The following is a 20334-nucleotide window of genomic DNA, read 5'->3' on the forward strand; positions in this document are numbered from 1 at the left end:
TTTCCAGCCAAGGGGAAGACTTAAAGGAAGTGCCATGGGCGGGGCTTTGAATGAAGGGCAAGATTTGCAAAGGAGATAAATAATGGCCCATAATGTTTATCTGCTGCTGTGTAACAAGCCACTTCCATACCCAGTGGCTGAAGACAGTATTCATTTCTTCCAATTCTGTGGGTTCGCAGGCAGCCGCTGGGTCAGCTGGGCAGGGACAGCCGCGGGCCCGTGTGCAGCCGCACCGCTCTCTGTACTGACTTCCAGCATTCAGTGGCGGCCGATTCCAAAAGATTGAGAGCCAAGGACCCAAGTCCTAGGCTGCACAAGTTGCAGTGTCACTTCTGCTGCTTTCTGTTGGTCAAAGCAAGTCACAAGGCCAGTCCAGATCCAAGGGGTAAGAAATAGGCCTCAGCTCTGCACAGGGAGAGCAGCAATGCCTGATTACAAAAGGGAGTGGGCACATGAGGGATTATTGTGGCCATCTTTGCAAACTACCTACCAAAAATTTAAAACAGCCTGCAGCAGAACTCTCCCGCCTCCCTGACCCTGTGCATACGCACACCCTGCAGTTCCCTGTGCATACGCACACCCTGCAGTTCCCTGTGTGACCGTGACCAAGCCATGGTGTGTCCTGAGGGCCCCATCTCAGCCCCACACCTCTGGCAGCCCCTGTCACCCCAGCCAACCATGCGCAGCCACGTGCTGTCCAAAACACAGATCCGACTGCGTCATTAGTCATTCCCTGCTCGAAATCCTTCCGCTGCCGAACTCCTAGGCTTTGTACCGGCTGGATCCCAGCAGGAGCCAGAGGAGAATTTGAGGAGAGTTTAATAAAGAACAATTTCCAAGGTGTGTGCACTGTTACTATCTAACGCCTGGAAGGACGGAGGGAGGCAGCAGTTACCTGCGCCAGGAGAGTCATGCAGGGCCGTCGCTGGTCAAGGGCACAGGCAGCTCCCGTGACTGTGGGAGATGAGCCGGGAATGGGCATTCCTGCTTCGCTCCCCTTCCTGCATTCAGTCTCCATTGTGCATTGCCCAAACCCAGCTGGAAGCCAGAGGGAAGGAGGGCCTGTGGCTGCAGTCCACGCAGGTGGGTCTCCCGGGAATGACAGCAGGGCAGAGACGGGTGGGAGTGGATTTGGAGGGGTCAGCGGAAGACAGAGCATGGCCCCCTCCGAGCCCAAGCCTCTTAGCCTACCATTCGCCATGCTCCACCACCTGGCCCGGTTTCCTCTGGCCTCGTCGCTCTTCCTCCCTTACGCTTAATGCTCCTGCCACACTGAAGCTTTGGCAGTTCCTTGTATCAGCCACACTCTCTGACACCTCTGGCCTTTTGCCCACACTGTTCCCTCTGCCTGAAATGCCATCTTCCCCTGCCCCATTACCTGCCCCTTGTCTGAGGAATTCCTACTCATCCTTCAGTACTGATCTCATCTGTTCTAAGATGGCTTCCCTAATGCCTCTGGTTGAGAGGGGTTTCCCCTGGGTTCCCCAGACTTCACCCTCCTCCACATAGCACTTAGCACCCTGGGAGGGGGGGTGTATCGCTGTCTGGGTAAATCCTATGCACCATGCCTCTGCCTCTAGTGCACACCCTCCAGCCCACCCAACAAGCAGTACCTGCGTCCTCTCTTGCAAATGACACTTAGCTCCCTTACCTGGTCTCCAATGCCCAGGGTCATGCCTAAACTCCCCTCAGCCTGGCATTCAAGGCCCTTTGTCATCTGCCCCCTAGGCCTTACCAGCCTCACACCCTGGACCCTCTGCACTGCTACCCCTCCCCCCTGCACCCTCCTGCACTTGCTGTGTCTGGGGCATGCTGGTCCCTTTCCCCTGGAACACACTTCCCCCTGACCTGGTCAACATCACCAGATGACCCCCAAAGGTCATTTCCTTTGTCAAACCTCATCCCACCCCACCCACCCTCAAACTCCGCCCTGTGCCCTGAGTCAGAGTTAGTACTCCTCCTTTGGGCTAGCTTTGGGAGTGAAAGGGTCATGGTCATTAACAGGTGAGTGGGCTTCTCTGTCTCCCAACGGACTGGGAACCCCAGGGGTCAAGACTAAATCCTTGCTGCCCTCTGCCCCCAGCCTTGCAACACGAGCCCTGGAGCACCTCAGCATCCCCAGGGAGTGAGAATCAGCTGAGTAAAGGAATTCTTGCCCGCATGCTCCTCTTGATCCACACACGCTGGGCCTGGGGCAGGGATGAGGGGCAGGAGACCCAGGCCTTGCCTTCTAGGATGATTAAATTAGTTGGCTATTGCTGTATAACAGATTGCTCCCAGACTTAGCCACTTTAAACAGCAAACATTTATTGTCTCACAGTTTCTGAGGGTCAGGAATCTGGGAGTGGCTTAGCTAAGTGGCTTTGGCTTGGGGTTTCCACGAGGTTGCAGCAGGCTGCTGGTGGGTCTGTGGTCTCTGAAGGCTTGAGTGGGGCTGAAGGACCCATGTCGAAGCTCCCTCACGCAGCTGTTGGTAGGAGGCTTGTTCCTTGCGGTGTGGGCCTTGGAGAGGCCACCTGCCTCCATGGGGCTGCCAGTGACATGGCTTCTCCCAGAGCGAGTGAGCCAAGGGAGAGAGGCCACCTGCCTTTGATGACCTGGTCTCTGAGTCATGTGCCATCAATTCTACCCTATTCTCTTGCTTAGATGTGAGTCACTAAGTCCAGCCCACACTCCATACAGCGTGTGACAGCAGGAGGTGGGAGGCCAGCTTGGAAGCTGGCCACCACAGTGATAGTGGATGGGCCCTCAGGGACTAGACCGGGCTGTGCCAATGCTGTGTGCTGCTGCCTGAGGCAGCCTGCCTTGGAGGACAGAAACTGAGCTGGCCATGTAGAGGGGGCCCAAATGGGGGGGGGCAACAGTTTGAGCAAAGGCTGGAGGTAGGGAGGATGGCTGTGACCCCTTGGCCTGGGCTCAGATGAAGTACAAGTAGCTGTTAGACTTGGGGATGCCAGGATGGAATATGGGGGCATGGTTGGGGGACTTGAGGGGCTAGAAAGAAGAGGACTCTCTCTTCTTCATAGCAACATTGGAGGCCCCAAGTTGAAGACATCTGCAGCACGAGATAGAAGGAGTGTGGAGCCCCAATCTCAGAGGAGGGCTGCCCAAGGGAGCCACCCAAATGGGAATATCCACACTGGACTCTGTGTGCAAGAGAAACATGTCCTTTTTCCTGGGTTAAGCCACAGGGATTGGAGAATGTTTGTTATAGCAATTGGCCTCCCCAGCTAATAGCTAATAGCCAGGAGCTACACATATAAGTGTTCAATTGTTAATTTAGCACCTCCTAATCGGCATCTCCTGGGGCTCCTCAGAGCCTGCACAGGGGCCTCACCACTGTGCAGGGAAGGCAGCCTCCTCCACCCCGCCCCCCCAGACGCAGAGGGCAGAGCACACAGGGTTTGTCGGGCGTGGCAGAGGGTCAGAGGCCCTCAAGTGATGGGGATGACTGCAGTCTCCTCTGGAAATCAGGCTGCCTTTTGACCTAGGGAGAAGTTCTCAGACATTATCACCCAAGGGGACAAAGGCCTGCTGGGGCCGTCTCTCTGATACTGCTTTATGGTGACTGGGTGGCAGGTGGCACAGGGGTCAGCCAGCACATCACAACTGGCAGCCACGTGGCAGGGGCTGAGACTCAAGTTCACAAAGGACTATGCTTTGTTAGGGTTCAGAAGGAAGAAGGGGGTGTCCAGAGGGAAGCTGCTGAGCAGCAAAGGTGGAGGGGAGGGAAAGAACATGCTGCACATGCTGGCTAGAGTTCTGGTGTGATTCAGGGTGCAAAGGTGAGGTTCAAAGAAAAGGTGGCTAAATGCTTAGGTCTTTGTTCAGCAAATGTTTATTGAGCCCTTGCTATGTGCCAGGTGCTGGAGATAGAGTGATGACCAAGAGGGACTGTGTCCCCGACTTTGCTTTGCCTAGCGTCTGGGAGAATTCAAATGCCCAGTAAAGGAATCAGGAATTTCTTCGTGAGGTAGGTAGGAGCCCTGGAAGGTCCTTGAGCTGGTGTAGGTCCTGGGCCTGGCCACATGGGCAGAAGGTGCCTTGGGTTGACTGGGCATCTGTCTTAATGACTTCATGGAGGGCAGAGTCAGCATCGTGAGCCATTTACTGAGGACCTACTATGTGCTGGGCTCTGGGTTCAATGCTCTACAAGCATTGTTTCAATGACACCCACAGTGACCTCTTTATAACAGATGAGGCTCAATTGTCAGAGAGGTTAAAAGACTTTCTGGAGTCCTGGCCCCAACACGTGGCCTTCCTGCTCAGACAGCTGTCACATGCTGCTCCCACCACGCTGGGTTCTGGCCTCGGACCTGGCAGATTGGCATGAAGGAGACGGCAGTCAGCCCCTGCCCAACCTGGCCCCTGCTTGGCCATGTGTCCCCACAAAAGGCCCAACCCTGTGCTGAGTCTGTTTCTTCACCATAAATGGTTCATCCATAAGTGAGTATTCAATACATGCTACTTCTTCCCCAACCTCCTCCCCTTCATAAATGCCAGGAAATGGTTCCTGAAAGACCCATGAGAGGGCGTGCCTATTACAGACTGGGTCAGGGTATTTCTTAGGTTCTACATCTTCCCCTCACCCCATGCTAGAAAACCCACCTGAGTGTTTCCCTTTCAGCCAGTGGGACTGGTGCCATTCACATCAGTTACATCTTTAGTGACAAAGTGCATAGAAACAGATGGGCAGGCAGGCGCTTCCTGGCAACTCCTTCTAAAGGGGCCCTTGAAAGGGCAAAAACAGCGACAAAATCTAGACCTTATCAATAGAATGTCAATGATTAAAGATCCAAAGAGGCCCCCTCTTAAAAAAATAAAAAAGTAAAATTGTCCAAAGCCTTCATTTGGGGATGCCATAGGTCAGTGCTCCTCAAAATGTCAGTGGCACAGGATGAGATTTTGTTCATTTGTTTGTTTCCTAATCCTTCACAATACATTTTGTAAAATACAATATAAATTATAAATTTCATAAATTACTTATGAAAAATAAGCAAGACATTGTACAACTTTTTATTATTTGGTTCAACGGACATAAAATTACTCTGCCACATTGCTCTCTAAAGTTCTGAATAGTTCCTCTCAGTCTCTGTGCTTATTGTGTCATGAGCCGGTAACATGCTGTTCAGAACCAAGCCGGAGTGGCACTGCCCTAGAACTCACTGGTGTGACTAATCATTGGTATCGTAAGGTTGTCCTGAGTTAAGATACACACACACAAGCACACACACACACACACACACGCACACAAAACCAACCCCCCCCCTCCAAAATAAAATAAAAAAGTAAATTAAGATACACAAACTACTTGGTAAACTGCAAAGTGCTGTGCACAGATTGGTTGGGGATGTCATCTTAGCCACTTATATCTGGGTAAGCTGAGGAGGCTCCGGAAGGGCAGGGCGTACCTGGAGTCGCATAGCTGGTAAGTGGCAGACGCAGGACTGGTCTCCTGGCTCTTGCTCTTTCCATTCTGCCTCGGGCAGTGGCTACTGGGATGCACTACCCAGGTGCACCTTCAAGGAAGGACTTGTTGTCCCAGGCTCAGGAAGTGCAGCCTGGCCCTTCTGAGATCACCTCCACTGCAGACAGCTGCTTCTGCAAGGCCACACAGATCCCATGAGTGATCCAGCCAGGGTAGACAGCCTGGGGCCCCTCAACTCCCATGGGCCATTTCAGTTTGACTTCTTCCTCTAATTCTGCTGCCTTCCTTTCCTTCTAAAGGTGTTGACCCCAAGAGCTCTCTAATAAACACCCTGAGGCTCACCTCAGAATCCACTTCTAGAGAACCCAATCATGCATATTTGAAGAGTTCAATTCCAGCAGGAGGCTCAGAGAGGTTAACTAACTCGTCTGCTGTCCCACAGTTTTTAAGTAGTGGAGCTGGGATTTGAACTCAGATCTGATTGGAGAGCTTGTATTCTTTGTCAAGTAAAGTGTGACCTCCTAACTACCAGCTTGGGAAATAAAGGAAAGAATCAGAAAATTTGGATTTACATTGTGAAATTTAAAATAATTTATTTGAAATAGCACAGGCAGTTTGGAAAACATTTTGGCAGTTTCTCATAAAGTTAAACATAGGCTTACTACACAACACAGGCACTGTGGCTTGTGGGAGGGTACAGGGAGGGCAGAACCTCTTTATTCTCGCTTGCTTCTACCAGAGCCTCCTTAGTCTAGAGCAGGAGTTAGCAAACCACAGCCTCTGGCTGAATGACCTGTGAGCTAAGAACGGTTTGACAGATGAACGTTTGCAATCAATTTGATGATAGGGAACACTAAGCCCCAGTTAAGTGAACTGTCATCCTCCAAAAAAAAAAAAAAATTCCAGGTCGGGCGCAGTGGCTCATACCTATAATCCTAGCACTCTGGGATGCCGAGACAGGAGGATTGCTCGAGCTCAGGAGTTCGAGACCAGCCCGAGCAAGAGCGAGACCCCATCTCTACTATAAATAGAAAGAAATTAGCCAAACAACTAAAAATAGAAAAAGAAAAAAAAAAACTAACTGGGCATGGTGGCGCTTGCCTGTAGTCCCAACTACTCAGGAGGCTGAGGCGGGAAGATGGCTTGAGCCCAGGAGTCCTAGGCTGTAGTGTGCAATGTGATGGGTGTACCCACTAAATTTGGCCTCAATGTGGTGACCTCCAGGAGCAGGCGACCACCAGGTTGCCTGAGGAGGGGTGAACCAGGTGGGAAACAGCGGGTGAAAACTCCCGCACTGGTCAGCAGCGAGGCCGCACGGTGCATAGCCGCTGCACCCAGTCTGGGCAACACAGGGAGACCCTGCCTCTTAAAAACCAAACCAAAACAAAAAATTGTAGAAATGTGTTTTGTTTCTTGCTATATAAGCACCTGAATAATATCCTCAACTTTGCCTCTTGGCCTGCAAAGCCTCTACCAGCCCTCATTTGATCAGTTGTCCTGTCTTCCACCTCAAATCTGTCTTAAGCCATCCCCAGATCCACCCTTCCTTTTGCAGCAGAAGGATGTTCCCCATGTAAGTCTGCCTATTACTGTTCCCCTGATTCAGACTTCCCAATGGCTTGTCCGTGCCTCTGGCTGCTCTAGCTCCTTGGCTGGCGAATAGCCCTCACAGTCTGGTTCCTGTCTTCTGTCCCAGACACTCCCTGCCCTCCAGCCATGCTGAACTCCTGGTTCTTTAAGGTTCTCACCTTGCTTCCCCTAGCAATGGCATTTTGCACATGCTGTTCTCTCTGCCTAAGATGCTTTTTACCACCGAAGTCCAATTCCTCTTGGTCTTTTAAGTCATTTCAGACATTATCTCCTCCAGAAAGCCTTCTCTGATTTCCCTTCTCTCCAGGCTGTTAGGGGCCTTTCTGGGCTTCCACGATCCTTTGCTTCCTTCCAGCCCAGCATTGATCACACTTTTAAAATGTCTGTGGCCTCCAGCAGACTGGGAGCCCTGCAGAACTGGACTTGGTCTGGTTCTGTACTGATGTCCCTGCTTCCCAAAGGCAAGGCTCCTGCTGGCTCCTGTCAGTTGGGAAGGGAGCAGGCCAGGGCTGGATGTCAGGAGACCCGGCTCATTTCCTTCCCTGAACTGCAGTTCCTCCTTTGTACAATGGGGACAGGGGCCCCTGGCTGGCTGGTGCTCTAAGCCCCAGGTAAAAGGTGGGAGTGAAACCTTGGGGGTAGGGGCAGCAACTGAGCTCCCAGACACCATTATCAGTCCTCCACAGGCAGCCCCAGATAGACACGAGCCTGGGCTCTGGGGCGGGCGTGATCTGGGCCATTCCAGGCAAAGGTCAATCCTCAGTGGCCAGCTGCAACTGGCCTGGCCCTGGACCCTGCCAGCCCATCTTGCTACGCTTCGGAGAGCCAGGAATAAAATGGACTTTGGCTGACCATGCTTCTGGAACAGGGTGCAGGAACACATGTGTGCAAACGTGTGTTCATGTCTATGGGTATGTTTCTGCAGGAGTATCTGTGTGTATGTAGGTTTGTGTGGAAGTGTGTACACATCCGTGCGTGCACTTGTGGGTACATGTCTGTGTGCACCAGTGTGTGTGCTCCACATGCATATTCACACACGTGTGTTCCCATGCCCCTGTGTCTGAGTGTGCATGGCTGTGTGCGTGACCCCGTGCATGTGTATGGGCAGGATTTGAGAGAAGAGGGGAGAGTCAGGCCCTTGGCCCTGCCAAAGTGCAACATCTGCTTCTTTCAGATTCCCCTGACCCTGTACCCTCCCCTCACACTCCACAGCTCCCACTTGAACAACAAGCTCCTGGGATCCAGTGTATAGGGACCCTCATTCCTTCTCCCGTCAGTTCAGTGCTGTTGGGAGAGACCTAGAATCGGAGATAATAAGGGTGAATCCTGAGGTCGGTGCAGGGGATACTGGCACGCTCCACCAGAGTCCCTCTTACCATTTCTGGGTATGCCATTCCTGCTGCTGTCAGCTCTGCCTTCCCACCACCTGCCTGCAACTCTCCTGGCTCACCTTGGACTACTAACTTTTCCTGTGTGCAGAGATGGTAAACCCCTGGGAGTTACATCACCCATTCTCCCCTCTGGTGGCCCTCAGCCAAGACTAACTGGAGCAAGGCAGCTGCCTGGCTTTATGGTGGAACAAACACAGGGGCATAAGTCACCCTCCAGAGCGGCCGTGTGTGATCAGGCTGAGGCTGCTGGGCCAGAGGCCTTTGGCCTGTCCCCTTCCCTGCCCTGCTTCCCCAGCTGCCCCCAGCGTCTCCTGTGGCATTTCCGTCACAAGCCGGTCATCCCAGGGCCTGCTTCTAGGGAGTCCAACCTAAGACAGGGAGGACAGGCCTAGAAATCCCTGCACCTCCACTGTACACAAAGGACACTGAGACTCAGAGGGGACGTGGGAAAGAGGGAAAGAGGCTTCCTCTTTCACATGCCACTCTCCTACCCTTCATCTCATGGCCCCACATTGCCACCACGGTCCCCACCTCCCCTGCAGGCCAAGGCCCTCTCTGCAATGCCCCCCAATAGCCCTGGCTTAAGGGAGGCTTCTTGAGCTGCTTCCATCCCCCAAACCATCATCTCTCCTTGGACAATGAGGCACCAAGGGTCAGAAAGCAAAAAAAAAAGAGAGAAATGCTTCAGGATGGGGGATCAATGAAGTATGAATTCCTCTGCCGATACCTGCCACCACATTGCCTGCAAGGGCGGACAACTAGGAGACAGATGGGGTTCTGGGTGACAAGATCTAGACTTCTCATTCTCTGATGCGGTCTTGTGTGGCAGAAAAGGCGCCATTCTGGAAGCCGAGAGACCTGGATCCCAACCTCCACTCTTCCATCACCTGGCTGAATAACTTTAAGGGAGTCAACCCCTCTGAATTGAAATGTCAGGAGTTTCAAGAGTCAAAACTTCAGGGTTGGCCGGGCGCGGTGGCTCACGCCTGTAATCCTAGCACTCTGGGAGGCCGAGGCAGGCGGATTGCTCAAGGTCAGGAGTTCGAAACCACCCTGAGCAAGAGCAAGACCCCGTCTCTACTATAAATAGAAAGAAATTAATTGGCCAACTAATATATATAGAAAAAATTAGCTGGGCATGGTGGCGCATGCCTGTAGTCCCAGCTACTTGGGAGGCTGAGGCAGGAGGATTGCTTGAGCCCAGGAGTTTGAGGTTGCTGTGAGCTAGGCTGACGCCATGGCACTCACTCTAGCCTGGGCAACAAAGTGAGACTCTGTCTCAAAAAAAAAACAAAAAAAAAACACTTCAAGGTCTAAAGGGCTCCATTCCCCTCTTTGCGGAATGGCAGCAATGCAGCACAGAGAGGCATAGCCTTTCAGAGACAAGATTCAAGCCTTTGAATCCACTCCCCATGCACATGACACGCTCTTTGAATGGATGAATCAGTTATTTACCCCGTCTGTACCTTAGTTTCCTCATTTTTCAGTGGCAGTGACTGCAGCACTGACCTCACAGGCTGTTGTAAAGATTAAATGGGATAACGAACGTAGGGTACATGGCAGGTCCCTGGAACACAGACAGCCTTGGGTAGCTGGTGGCTATTTTTGCTCTTGTTGTGTTATCACTCCGGGGTGGTATAACTGGCTTGGTTCTGCAGCCTCACCAACTTGGCACAACTCCCGTGCTTTGTAAAAGTCAAAGGACACTGCACAGAGGAGACACTGGTGGAAGGAGAGTTTAAAGGGCTTCCCTTCTCCTGGTCCCACCTGCCTCTGATGCCTCCCCTGGATTTAAAAATAAGAAACACCCTCCCGAGGGGCTCCTGGGATAGGCCTGGGTGCCCAGTGGGTGCTCAGGCCAGTGAGCTAATCTGGGTGGGACTGAGTGTGTGTCTCTATCCTGAAAACGTATGAATGGCACAGCCAAAGTCTGTTTCCCTTCCATTTGGTGATGTGGATGGAAATAAGGCAGGCTCAACCTTTTCCCCTTTCCCTGCCACCATTCATTCAGAAAGGGTTTTGTCGTTAATATCGTTGTTGTTGTTTTATTTTGTTTCTTCAGGTAAGAAAATGTATTTGTCAGATTCCTTTTTTAAAAAATCTTTAATTATGGTGAAATATAAGTGACAAAATTTGCCATCTTAACAATTTTTAAGTTCACAGTTCAGTCATGTTAAAGTACATTCACATTGTTGAGCAACCACCACCATCCATCTCCAGATCTCTTTTCGTCTTGCAAAAGCTAAACTCTGTACCCATTAAACAATAGCCTCTCTGCTCCCTCCAACCCCCTTGTTGTTGTTGTTTTTTTCATCTCTGCAAGACTTTGGTTAGGTGGTATGATCTCTTTAATAAATATTTACCAATAGTTTCCTGGCCTGGCACTGGCACTGAACTAGGCCTGGAATGCTGAGGGAACTTGAGGCTCACCACCACTCTGAAGGTTAAGGATTCATTATTATTATTTATTCATTCAACAAAACACCCCTGACCCTGTCAGGCCCCAGGGCCAGGAAACAGCACTGGGAGATACCCTCTCCCCACCCTAGAGGTACTTGCGTCTGGTGCCAGGGTAAAGAGGTAAAGCCAACCAGCGGCCATCTGGACTTTCCTTCCTACTGCCTTTTGCTTAGCCACATCCTAGCCACTCTCTAGTAGAGGGAAGCACAGGCTGCTGTGGAAATGCAGGGACCAAGCAACCTATTGACAGGAGCTTGTGGGAAGAGCACTGCACAGGGAGTCTAGATCCTGGAATCCAGCCCAGCTCTACCCCGATCTCACTGGGTGACCTTGGCCTAATCCCCTCCCCTCTTTGAATCTCACTCTGCTACCTGTTAAATTGAAATTAACAATCCCTGATATGCACACCCTAGACACCCTTGTCATGGCTGAATCAGATAGTGAATATGAGTAAACTTTAGTAATAAAAGTGACTGTGAACATGATGGCTCTGATTACCCACATTTTGTGGTTTGTAATTTATGTGATTTGCAATTTAGATAAATAGACACCATCTCTGCGGGCTGCCAGCTCCAAGGATGTCTTATGATTCCCTTCCTGCCCTGCTCCCTGACACGGATTCAAAGAGCCCCAGACTGTCAGTTCAACTCCCACTAAACAGAGGAATACCATGGTTCAGAGTTGGCCGTGGACTGAGCCAAAGGTCACACAGCAGACAGAGGCCTACCCTCCCTCTCCCAGGTAAGCCACTTTAACACCTAGCCTACCCAGATCCTCGTATCAAGATAAATAAATTAAAACTTGGCTGGGCACAGTGGCTCACGCCTGTAATCCTAACACTCTGGGAGACCAAGGCGGGAGGATCACTTGAGCTCAGGAGTTCGAGACCAGCATGAACGAGAGTGAGACCCCATCTCTACTAAAAATAGAAAAATTAGCTGGGCATGGTGGTGCATGCCTGTAGTCCCAGCTACTGGGGAGGCTGAGGCAGGGAAATCGCTTAAGCCCAGGAGTTGGAAGTTGCAGTGAGCGATGATGATGCCACTACACTCTGCCCAGGGCGACAAGAGGGAGACTCTGTCTCAAAAAATAATTAATTAATTAATTAGTTAATTAATTAAAACTTTATAGTATCCAAATAGTAGGTACTTGGAGACCATCAAGAGTAATAGTTAGAGGTACTGCTACTATGCAGTAGTAGTGTAGTACTCTGCTACCACTACTACTACCATTACTACTTCTTTTTTTTTTTTTTTTTTTGAGAAAACAAATTTATTTTCAATTCTTATTTTCAGTAGGGAAGTTGCTTGGTGCACTGAGACCGGGAGACAGGGATGGAGACGTTCCAGCCCTTCCTGGCTGGAACAGGAAAGATGACTGGGCACAGGACACGGGCATTACTACTTCTGATGATGATGATGATAGCAGCTAATGTTATGTGCCAGGCATCCCGGTGAGAGCTTTATAAGTCTCATTTCATCTTCACTCACCCCTATGAGGTTGGTTTTATTGTTATCCACATCAAACAGATGAGGTAACTGAGGCATCGAGAGGTTAGGTAACTTGCCTAGGGTTACATGCTGGTAGGGGCTGGGGCCAGAATTGAAACCTAGGCAGTCTAACTCTGGAGCCCTGGCCCTTGTTACTCTTCTGCGGGCTGCACTGCACAGCTGGGAGGCTGGGGGAATTTTTTTTTTTTACTTTTTAAGCTTTTTTGTTAAAACTAAGACACAAATACACCCCTTAGCATAGAGCCAGGGTTGAGATCATTATATCACTGTCTTCCACCTCCCCATCTTGTCCCACTGGCAGGTGTTCAGGTACAATCACACCCATAGAACTGCCATCTCCCACGATAACAATGCCTTATTCTGGATTATCCCCTGAAGAACCTGCTGAGGCTGCTTTACAGTTAACTTTTTTTTTAAGTAGAAGGAGTACACTTTGAAATAATAATAAAAAATATAGCATAATAAATACATAAACCAGTAACACAGTCATTCATTATCATTATCAAGTATTGTCTACTATACATGATCCTATGTACTATGATTTTGTACAACTGGCAGGTTTGTTTACACAGATTTTTTATACAGACGTGGGTGTAATTCATTACGATACCACATTACAATGGCTAGGAATTTCTCAGCCCCATTATAATCTTATGGGACCACCATTGTATATGTGGTTCTTCATTGACCAAATGTCCTTATGCTGTGTGTGACTGTAACTAAGAGCCTCACATAAAAGCAGAGTTCAGGCTCACTCACCAACTCTCCCCCACTGGCCTCCACTAAGAACTCACGAGGACTGGGTGAGCCCTACACTGCTTTGGGGAGTTAAGAAACCCCACTCTCTTGCTCTGACTCATCTCCCTCAAAGCAAAAGCCTTAAGCCTCTAGAAGAGGGATAGAAAACCATCCTGCTCACAAAGATACAGTCAACCCTTGAACAATGTAGAGGTTGGGGAGCCGACATTTGCACAGTCAAAAATTCGCATATAACTTTTGACTCCTCCCAGACTTAACTACTAATAGCCTACTATTGACTGGAAGTCTTACCAATAGCATAATCTATAAACACATACTTTGTATCTTTTATGTATTATATACTGTATTCTTGCAATAACATAAGTTAGATGAAAGAAAATGTTATTAAGAAAATCATAAGGAAATCTGGGTGGTACATGCCTGCAATCCCAGTGACTTGGGAGGCTGAGGCAGGAGGATCGCTTGAGACCAGGAGTTTGAGACCAGCCTGGGCAATATAGCAAGACATTGTCTCTAAAAAAATTTTCTCAATAAGTAGCTAGGCATGGTGGCACATACCTGTAGTCCTAGCTACCTGGGAGGCTGAGGTGGGAGGGTCACTTGAGCCCAGGGGTTCAAGGCTGCAGTGAGCTATGATCGCACCACTGTACTCTAGCCTGGGTGACAGAGGGGTAAGACCCTGTCTAAAAAACAAAAAGAAAGATAAACAATATAGGGATCTGGAAATTAGAAAATTAAAAAAAAAAAAAAAGAAAAGAAAAAGAATGCAAGCCAGAAGTGGAAATGGATCATCATAAAGGTCTTCATCCTCATCATCTTCATGTTGAGTAGGCTGAAGAGGAGGAGGAAGAGGAGGGGTTGGTCTTGCTGCCTGAGGAGTGACAGGGACAGAAGAAAATCCACATATAAGTAGACCCATGCAGTTCAAACCCATGTTGTTTAAGGGACAACCCTGTACTTTCTCTGGGGGAGAAGTAGAAGCAAAAGTCATCTGCTCCTTGGGGGAGGGGTAGGAAACCCTCTTACCCCTAGAATGCAGGCCTGTTGTTAGAGGAAGGCCGGTGTTACAGGAAGGATAGAAACAAAACCCTTGCACTGGAGAGGGGCAGGACATAGTCTCCAGAGTAGGATCCTGTATTGATGTCAAGCTGAGGTGGGCTACCACTGGGAGAGGGACAGGAAACTCTTTTCCATCCAAGACTAACTATGGATACAAGGCAGCAGATAGCTGCCATGGGGACGAGGTTCAGGAATGCTAAGAAAACTGTTAAAATAACAATTTAGAGACCATTAGGCTAAGAGGGCTCCAGTGCCTTGGGTTCCTACATGAGCTAACCAAAACCCAATTCAGTGTAACTAATCAGAAACTGCCCACTCACCTCTACCTAGGGACCTTCATCTAGATCAGGCGTCCTCAAACTACGGCCTGCAGGCCACATGTGGGTGTTTTTGCCCGTTTGTTTTTTTTACTTCAAAATAAGATATGTGCAGTGTGCATGGGAATTTGTTCATAGTTTTTTTTTAAACTATAGTCCAGCCCTCCAACGGTTTGAGGGACAATGAACTGGCCCCCTGTTTGAAAAGTTTGAGGACCCCTGCTCTAGATCATACTCAAATAAGGCAAGTGTCCAGTTGTAGACAATCAAGTAATTTATTTACTTATTTCTGTGTTCAGCCTTTAAAAGCTCACTCACTACCTATACCGCTGGAGTGGAGCTCTCTGAACTTCTTTCAGTTTTGAGTGTTGCCCAGTTAATGACTTCTTTAACACTCAAATAAACTCTGTTAAATTTATTTTGTCTAGGGTTTTTCTTTTAGCAAAGCCCTATCTACAAGACCAAGGTGTGCAAGGCCTACTCAAGACCCAGGTGGACCTGCCTAATAGAGAAGCCGCTGTGCCCACCATGACTACCACACAGCAACAAGCCAAGGCGGCTTACCATGAGGAAGGACAGGAACATGGAGAGAGATGGCTTGCATGTCATGGGCATACAGGGACTATGCAAAACTGAGGATGGAACAAGAATGCTGAGGAAGACTTCATCAAAATTTAAAACTTTTATGCTTGAAAGGATACTATCCTTTCTTGAAGGATACCATCAAGAAATTTAAAAGACAACCCATAGAATGGGAGAAAATATTTATAAAATACATATCTGACAAGGGACTGGTATCTACAATATATAAAGAACTCTTACAACTCAATAATAAAAAGACATCTGAATTAAAAATGGGCAAACTTCAAGGTCACGGCCAGGTATAAGAAAGAAAAAAATATTTTAAAAAAATAAATAAATAAAAAAAATAAAAATGGGCAAAGGATTGGAATCCTTCTCCAGAGGAGACATACAAATGGCCAATAAGCACATGAAAAGATGCACAGCACTGTTGGTCATCAGGGACTTACAAATCAGAACGACAATGAGATGCCACTTCACACCAACTAGCTTGGCTAGAATAAAAAAGTGAGATAATAACAAGTGTGGTTGAGGACGTGGAGAAATTGGAACCCTCAAACACTGCTGGTGGGAATGTAAAACGGTGCAAGAAATTTGAAAAACCAGTTTGGAAGTTCTTCATAAAGTTAAGCATGCAGTTACCACTGGATTCAGCAATTTCACTCCTAGGTATATACAAAGAAAAATGAAAACATGTTTACACAAACATTTGTACACAAATGTTCATGACAGCATAATTCATAATAGCTAAAAGATGGAAACAACCCACATGTCCATTAACTAAGGAATGGATAAACAAAATGCAGTGTCAATGCAATCAATATTATTTGATCATAAAAAATAATAAGGTATTGATATATGGTACAACAAAGATGAACCTTGAAAACATGCTAACTAAGGGAGAGGAAACCAGACACAAAATATCATATTTTACATGACTCAATTTATGTGAGATATCAAGAATAGGCAAATATATATAGAAAGTAAAGTAGTAGTGACTTAGAGCTGGAAGGGATGAGTGATTGGGGAATGCTAGTTAAAGGGTAAAGGTGGTTGTGTTTTTTTTTTATTTTTAATTGTGGTAAAATATACATAACATAAAATTAATTTACCATTGTCACCATTTCAAAGTGTACTGTTCAGTGGTATTGATTACATCCATAATGTTGTGCAAACAACACTACAATCTAGTTTCGGAACTCTTTTTAATCTCCCAGAGACCTTGTACCTATTCTCCCTTCCCTCCAGCTCCTGCCAACTACAGGGTTTTTGGTGGGTTTTGTTTTATTTTTGAGGTGATGAAATGTTCTAAAACTGGCTGTGGTGATGGTTGCACAACTCTGTAAATATATTAAAATCCATTGCACTGTACACTTTAAATGAGAGAATTGTATGGTATGCAAATTATATCTCAATAAAACTGTTAAAAAAAAACACCCCAAACCAAACAAAACAAGAAACACTGAGAAGAATTCCCTGATATCCCATCCTGTACCCTAAGCATAAGGTATTAGCAGCCAATGGCTGGAAAAATTTGCAATGATGGCAACAACACCACCAAAATCAGCTCCACTGTGACTAGGACTAGATTGACTCAAACACCACACTGTCTAAGAGAAAAAGAGGTATGCCCATTCCAGGCATTAATTCTATTCACCTCTGTTTCCCCTCTCTTTCTACACATGACAGTTGGCATTCCTCCAAATATAGGTGATATTCATTTAAAAAAAAAAGAAAGAAAAAGAAAAAACCCATTGTCCAGAAATAAAACACACAGCAGAACCAGACTAAAAGATGAGTGAAACTATATGATGTTAGAACTCTAAGATAGAGACTTTAAAATAACTATGATTCATACGTGAAAGGATCTAGTTGAAAAGATAGACAACCTGTATAAACCGATGGGGAATTTTAGCAGAGAGATGAAAACTATTTTTAAAAAGGAGTCAGATGAAATGCTAAAAATAAAAACTATCATACCAAAAAAGAAAAAAAAAAAGATGAAGAAGTCCTTTGATGCACTCAGCTGAGGACAGAAGTGAATTCACCTTTCTGCCCGTGGATGCTCCTGAGAAGGCGTCGTTAAAGTCTCTCTCCCCACCGCGCATGTGTGAGTCAGGGCCGCCTAAAGGCCCGCACGGCTGCGGAAGCGCCTCCTCAGAGGTTGAGCTTTGAAATGACCCATGCGCATCCGAGGAGCCATTTTGAGTAACGGGGAACGCTCGCCAGCTGTGTGGTGATGAGAGATCCAAACACCCAGCGCTCCAGGGGCTTTGGGTTTGTCACACACGCCACTGTGGAGGCGGCGGATGCAGCGACGAATGCACGGCCACACAAGGTGGGTGGAACCAAAGAGAACTGTCTCCAGAGAAGATTCTCCAAGACCAGGTGCCCACTTCGCTGTGAAAAAGATCTTTGTTGGTGGCATTAAAGAAATTACTGAAGAACATCACCTAAGAGACTATTTTGAACAGTATGGGAACATGGAAGTGACTGAAATCATGACTGACGGGGTAGTGGCAGGAAGAGGGGCTTTGCTTTTGTAACCTTTGATGACCGTGATTCTGTGGATAAGATGGTCATTCAGAAATACCATCCTGTAGTGGCCACAACTGCGAAGTAAGGAAAGCCCGTCGAAGCTAGAGATGGCTAGTGCTCCATCCAGACAAAGAGGTCGGAGTGGTTTGGTTGGACACTTTGGTGGCGGTAGTGGAGGTGGTTTTGGTGGGAATGACAAATTTGGCCGTGGAGGAAACTTCAGTGGTCAATGTGGCTTTGGTGGCAGCCATGGTGGTGGTGGATACGGTGGCAGTGGGGATGGCTACAATGGGTTTGGTAATGACAGTTTTGGAGATGGTGGAAGCTACAATGATTTTGGCAATTGCAACAATCAGTCTTCAAATTTTGGACCTATGAAAGGAGGGGAAATTTCGGAGGCAGAAGCTCTGGCCCCTATGGTGGTGGAGGCTAATACTTTGCCGAACCACAAAACCAAGGTGGCTGTGGTGGTTCCAGTAGGAGCAGTAGTTCTGACAGTAGCAGAAGATTTTAATTACTCCCAGGAAACAAAGCTTAGCAGGAGAGGAGAGACAGAGAAGTGACAGGGAAGCTACAGATTACAACAGATTTGTGAACTCTGCCAAGCACAGCGGTGGCAGGGCCTAGTTGCTACAGAGAAGACATGTTTTAGACAATACTCATGCGTATAGGCAAAAAACTCGAGGATTGTATCTGTTACTAATTGTATAACAGGTTATTTTAGTTTCTGTTCTGTGGAAAGTGTAAAACATTCCAACAAAGGGTTTTAACGTAGATTTTTTTTTTGCACCCATGCTGTTGATTGCTAAATGTAATAGTCTGATCATTACGCTGAATAAATGTGTCTTAAAAAAAAAAGAGTAAGTGGATTCACAATAGAAATTATCAAACTGAAACACAAAGAAAAAAAGAGTGTATATAGAGAAAGGGGAGAACAGAGCATCCAAGAACTATAGGACAATGTCAGTCTGAATACGTATGTAACTGGAGCCCAGAAGGAAAAAAGAAAGAAAATATTCAAAGAGATAATAGCAAGAATTTTCCACATTTAATGAAAAAAACCCACAAATCCCAGATCCAAGAATTCTAGAGAACCCCAAGCATGATAAAAATTAAATACAAATAGATAAACACTTAGATATACAAACTGCCAAAAACCAGAGATAAAAAGTAAGTGTCAAACGCAGCCCAAGAAAAAAGAATAAAGATAATATTTACAGCAGATTCTTGTGAGAATTTTTGCAAGCCAGAAGACAATGGAGGTACTTTAAGGTACTGGAAAGAAAAGCTGTCATTCCAGAATTATATTCCCAGTGGAAACATCATTTAAGAATGAAGGTCAAATAAACTTTTTTAGACACAAGGTAAGAGAATTATTGCCAGCAGACCTGTACAAAAAGAAATTTTAGAGAAAACTCTTTAGGTGAAATGCACATAATACCAGGTGGAAATCTGAATTTATACAAAGAAATGAACAGTGTGCTGGGAACTGTAAAAGAAAACAAACAAAAAAGAGGTGGTACATATATAAAGATTGTATTTTTAGTTTTAATCACTTTAAAAGATAATTAACTATCCAAAGCAATAAAAGCAACAATACCTGTAGAAATAAAATGTATAACAAAATGGCACAAAGGATAGGAAGGAGGAAATGCAAGTACTATACACTGTTGTGAAGTTCTTACCCTAAATAATAAATAGTACATTATCATTCAAAGGTAGACTAATAAGTTTAAAATATATATTGTAAAACCTAGATCAACCATTACAATTTTTAAAAAGAGGCATAACCAATAACCCAGTAGAGGAATAAAATAGAATAATAGTAAAATACTAAATTAATACAAAAGAGGTGTGAAAAGAGGAAAAAATGATAAAAGATCAGATGGAAAATAGCAAGGTGGTAGATTTAAATCCAATTGTATCAATAATTAATAATATATTAATGGTGAAAGGCCTAAATACCCAATTAAAAAGCAGAGATTATCAAATTAGATTTTTTAAAAAAGACCTAACTACATGCTGTCTATAAGAACCTCATTTTAAATATAAAAGCACAGCACAGATTACAAATAAAAGGGTGGAAAAAGTTATATCCCACAAACACTAATTAAACCCTGACCAAAAGAAAATTAGACTGGCTATATTAATAACAGATGAAGTAGGTATCAGAACAATATTACTAAGATAAAAAGGGATATTATATAATAATAAAGAGAATAATTCCTCAAGAAGACATAATCCTAAATACACAGAACTTTATAATAAATCTTCAAAACACAAGCCACAAAACCTGATAGAATTGAAAGAAAAAAGATATCCACAATTATACTTGAAGACTTCAAATTTCTCTCCATTCAGTAACTGGTAAATTAGACAGAAAATCAGAAGGATACGAAAGACCTGAATAACACTATCAAACAACTTGATCTGACATTTATAGAACACTATACACAACAACAACAGAAAAAACACTCTTTTCAAGTGCACATTAAAAATTTGCAGAAGAAGAAGGAAGAGGAGGAGGAGGAGGAATAATTCAGTCTATGAAACAAGGCTCAATAAATTTAAAATAACTAAAATCATATAAAGTATGTTTCTAATCAAAATAGAACTAAACTAGAAATCCATCACAAAAATATAGCTGAAAAATCCCCAAATATTTGGAAAAAACACATTTCTAAAGAAAACAATGGGTC

General features: G+C 46.2%; 1 pseudogene; it reads left to right on the forward strand.

The window, feature by feature from the left end:
- The first annotated feature begins 17273 nt into the window (after positions 1-17273).
- LOC105860284 (heterogeneous nuclear ribonucleoprotein A1-like) lies at positions 17274-18214 on the forward strand (annotated as a pseudogene).
- The last annotated feature ends 2120 nt before the right edge of the window (positions 18215-20334 follow it).

Source organism: Microcebus murinus, chromosome 4 (genome assembly GCF_040939455.1).
Source record: "Microcebus murinus isolate Inina chromosome 4, M.murinus_Inina_mat1.0, whole genome shotgun sequence".
Lineage (NCBI taxonomy): Eukaryota > Metazoa > Chordata > Mammalia > Primates > Cheirogaleidae > Microcebus > Microcebus murinus.